Source organism: Argentina silus (assembly GCF_951799395.1).
Source record: "Argentina silus genome assembly, chromosome: 20".
Taxonomy (NCBI): domain Eukaryota; kingdom Metazoa; phylum Chordata; class Actinopteri; order Argentiniformes; family Argentinidae; genus Argentina; species Argentina silus.
In genome coordinates, this window is record NC_139674.1 from 3,006,866 (window position 1) to 3,012,224 (window position 5,359).

Consider the following 5,359-nt stretch of genomic DNA (forward strand, 5'->3'; position numbering starts at 1 on the left):
TGTAGGAGGTCAGGGCAGACAGGCAGGTCAGACCAGCCACAGATGTGAGATCCTGCTCTGCAGCAAGCCACCCATGACCATCTGATGTAAGTTCGGCCCTCCTAGTGTGAGTCACTCAGTGTGTGTGTGTGTGTGTGTGTGTGTGTGTGTGGTTTGCTAGGAGGTCATTGCATCTAATAGCTGCACATCAGATAGGATGATATGTCCCTGTGTCCTAGTTATGCAGGAAACATCACACATGCTCTCAACACGGACCACATATGTGACCATTACTACGTACACAAACATGTTTCACCGCTGTGTCAACCTTTGACTGGCAACACGTGATGTGAGCCTCATTCCTGGTATTCTATTATTATTCTACCTATTATTTCATATTTTGAGAGAGAGAGAGAGAATCATTTTATGTTTTGAGAGAGAGAGAAAGAGAGAGAGAGAGAGAATCATTTCATGTTTTGAGAGAGAGAGAAAGAGAGAGAGAGAGAGAGAATCATTTCATATTTTGAGAGAGAGAGAGAGAGAGAGAGAATAATTTCATATTTTAAGAGAGAGAGAGAGAGAGAGAGAGAGAGAGATGGTAGAAAGAACAGAGGAGGGGGGAGGGGTGGGGGCCATTAGAGGCACAGTGAAGATGAAACAGAAGAAAGGACCCTGACAGGTTTGTACTGTACTGTAGTATCATCAAAGTAGGGGTATTGTGTTTCAGACACCGGGATCCTCCTTACAGCCAATCCTTGTCCTCCAGCTCATGTCTGCTAACTTACATTTACATTTACATGTAGGGCATTTAGCAGACGCCTTTATCCAAAGCGACTTACGACAAATACATTTGTTTAAGTAAGTGAATCATCTATCCATCTGTCATCATAAGATAAAGTAATCAATGCTCAGACCAGGGGCCATTGGCAGTCACAATGCTAGAAGAAGGATTTTTTTTTTTTATTAACAGGAGAGAAACTTGTACAGGGGGGTAGTGGGGGTGAAGAGGTCTTTAGGAGGGACTGTTAAGATGTAGCCTGAAGAGATGGGTCTTCAATCAACGGTCTAACTTCCTACCTGGCCTGCTAGTCAGGCCACAAAAACAGATGGTACACTCCTTCATCAGGGAAGGCTCTTCTCTACGAGTTCCATATACTCCTCACTAACCACCTGGTCCCTTACCCTGGTCATGCTCTGGTAATGATACCTCTTGACCGAATTCGCATTGGCCCCGATACGGTCCTAGCCACACTCTGATAATGGCCAAACCCAGCCTTTAATCAGGCCCCATCTACACTGACCACACACACAGCCTTTAATCAGGCCCCATCTACACTGACCACACATTGGCCCCACTACTCACTGCCCACTCGTCTGCACCACCTTCTGATAATAGCCAGACACACACCATTACCAGAACCACTCTCTACCCACTCTACCCACCACCCACCCACTCACACACACACACACACACACCACACAGACCCCATAGGTGTTGTTTTGTAACCGTATCTGTATTGTAAGCAGAGCACACCTGCCAAAGGGCCCTCTGTGTCAGTGTGTCTCCCTGATTAGACTGATGTCCACTACTCCAGTGTGGATAAATGGCAAAAGATGAATGTACCGTATGGAGTTACACAGCATTGTACTGTATGTTGAATAGGATGGTTGCGAATGATGAATAGTATCTATTTTTAAATGAAGAGCAATGTGTGAAGCTCTTACCTGTATTTGATGTTCAAGAGTAGGATGTACGTTTAATGCTATGTTCTCTATTTGATCATGACGTCCACAATGTGAACAGAGAAGCCTTGAGTACAATGTGTAAATGATCCTCTTTAAATTCCACCACTGTAATCAAACAATTGCTTTCGTGCATGCAACTGCTAATTATAATGCTTAATTAGACCAGCAGTGGCTTGTCCCTGGCGTTGAGAATTCAGACAACTGAAAGCAACGTGTTATCTGAAGATCGATCCTGTGGAAACAACACCAGAATCCAGAAGAGGCTGGTAGAGGTTGAAATCGAAGGACGGTGTTTGATACCATTCCTCCTTCCATTCCACGCATTACAATGAGCCCGTCCGCCGATTTCTACCTCCGCCAGCCTCCCCTGGAATCCACCAATGACCACAGTAGAAGTTAGCCAGTTAAGTTCAGTTTGTAGTTTGTAGTACCACTCACTTTACACACTGCAGGGCCGACCTGAACCATACTGCAGCTATATAACCATACTGCAGTTATATAACCATACTGCAGTTATACAACCATACTGCAGCTATACAACCATACTGCAGCTATATAACCATACTGCAGTTATATAACCATACTGCAGCTATACAACCATACTGCAGCTATATAACCATACTGCAGCTATATAACCATACTGCAGCTATACAACCATACTGCAGCTATATAACCATACTGCAGCTATACAACCATACTGCAGCTATATAACCATACTGCAGCTATACAACCATACTGCAGCTATATAACCATACTGCAGCTATACAACCATACTGCAGTTATACAACCATACTGCAGCTATATAACCATACTGCAGCTATATAACCATACTGCAGGCTCCTATATTTTCCTTTCACATTGTGAGACTTGCTTCATTAAGTTCACTTATACCTTTTTGAAGTGAAATATCGTAAAGTACTGAAATATAGATGAATGAGTTAGTTGGAGGTGGAATGGAACTATTTCGAGGTATTAACTGAATGTTCAGTTGTACGGTTTGTTCCGTGTTAGACTATATGACAGGTAACCGTTAAACAATTATGAGCAAAGACGATCACAAACATACTAAATGTGGGTGGATATTTTTCGGTTTTTGATTAACTAGGACAAACAGCAAATCTAAACAATGCCCCTGAGAACAAACATGGACAGAAACTATTGTTTCAAAGGAAAAGCCTAAATAATTAAGCACATAAAACAAAGGCTGTGACTTCAATTGTTTATCGTTCAAAAATAGATCAAATAAAAAGCACATTAATTAAGTCGCCCTGCCACATAGCTTTGAATTAGGAGAGGATAAACAGAATAGCATACCAAATATACACATGCACACATGCACACACGCACACACACACGCACACAAACACACACACGCACACACAAATCCACAGAATCTGTCACAGATTCACTTCAAAGCCACATTGTTTGACTTCAATGTAAAGCATGGAACTTCGTTCAAACATGGAGCACTTTGGGTATGTGTTGCTGTGGGAGGCAGACGTGCCAGCCTCTCTGTCTCCCGTTAGTCGCTGGCCAGACTGGTCTCCTTCTTCTTCTGTATCTACACACTAATTACGTGTCCCTGTTCACACACATATAGCGATACTGGCAGGTGAATACGGAAGGCAGAACGTCGTATAAAGAAGCTGGAATCTGTTAGGACTCTTGTTTCACTGGACATGTTGAGTTGATGAGGTCGAAATAAGCCCCAGATAACTAAGTGTTAACTTTGGCATTCATACGGTAAACTTTACATTATACAAGTAATGCTTAGAGATGCTCAGTTAAATGACATACAGGTAGAACCTATGTTGCCATAGTAATCTATGGTGAGAAGTTAAACAACTGGGTTTACCGTTAGTTATAATCCTTAGCACCTAGTGTTGAGCCTTCCCAGTGGGCGGGCTGATTCCACCTTAACGAATGGTTGTGTCTGGCCCTACAGGGATGTATATATGCCATTTATCTGACATTTTTATCCAAAGCGACTTACATTGCAGTGAGTACATACATTTCATTATATATATGGTCCCAGCAGGAATCAAACCCACGACCTAGGCGTTGTTAGCGCCATGCTCTACCAGCTGAGCCACAGAGGATGTACTGGCCATGTTGGAATTAGATGGAGAGGTAATTGTTGCTTTGGAGTATTGGCACGTACGTAACAACAGATGCCCCAGCATATTCAGATGGTACTGTTTTAAATCAATTAGTTCCTTTCGTTAATGACTGTGTGTTGATCTGCTCCTAGTTTTTGCCAGTCATTCTCTCTCTCTCTCTCTCTCTCTCTCTCTCTCTCTCTCTCTCTCTCTCTCTCTCTCCTACCCTCTCTCCCTCTCCTCTCTCTCTCTCTCTCTCTCTCTCTCTCTCTCTCTCTCTCTCTCCTACCCTCTCTCCCTCTCTCTCTCTCTCTCTCTCCCTCTCTCTCTCTCTCTCTCTCTCTCTCCTACCCTCTCTCTCTCTTCTCTCTTACCCTCATTCTTTTTATCCCCCTAAAAATGTTGGGTGGGAAACATAGCTTTTGTATTCTCAAGAGATGTGTCCGTGTTGTAAAGATTCTTTGAAAGGTGCTTCTTGCCCTCAAGATTAACAAATTGTCAGACTGCTTATTAGAGCAATTCATCAAATCACCGGCCAGTGTTGATTAAATCAAGCTGGCAAAACATGCAATGTTGTAATGTCTGCTGACGCAAAAAATCCTCCCACCCACCTGCTTGATTAAAAGATAATTTATCCCATCAAATTCCATATAATCTCACTTTAAACTGAAAATAATGCAGGAGTAATGTAGTCATTTGTTTTATTGAAGCCACACACTTTGCAGTAGGTGGTTAATTAATGACAAATACCCAGACACACTGACATGCACACAATGTATTTTCTTTCCTCTGTCTTTACAGTATGTGCTTGTGCTCTTTCTCTCTCAAACACACACAAAGACACACACACACACACACACACGCACACACACACACACACACACACATATTCTACGAAGACCTGTGTGTTTGTCCTTGGGGGTACACCATGTCTGTCAGCGTCTTTTTGTGTATTTCATTTGAATATCTCCAAATGTCTTTGATTAAACGCACTTTGATTACAATACTCCAGTATGAACCTCTAAATCACAGTGCTACTGCATCCCACCCCCTCTGAGCCTGCAGACAAACGAACCTCTCTACGGTAGTGTGCTGCTGTACGTGAAGAGAGGGCAGAGGCAATGTAGTAAACACCAGTTTGCCTGAGATGAATTGTCAATTAACTGTAAACTCATTATGGAGAAAGAGAGAGGGAGAGGGAGAGAAGAAGAGAGAGAGCGAGAGAGAGAGAGAGAGGGAGGGAGGGAGGGAGCGAGGGAGAGAATGTGTGTGTGGTGGGGGGTCGCTCTCTGAGAAAACGCATCAATTTGCCGGCTGCTAATTATCTACATACTGTCTTGTCCATCCCTCCAATTCCTGCCATGATTAAAGGGCTCGGCTAATCAAGCAGATAAGTTTGATTAGAGCTGGAAGGGAAGGAGAGGAGCCCTGAGAGTCAGGGGCGTTGGGGGGTGTTGGCGGGGGTGGTGGCGGGGGTGGTGGGGACGGGGACGGGTAGTCAGCATCAAACAACTCAAATATTCTCAGAGAGAACT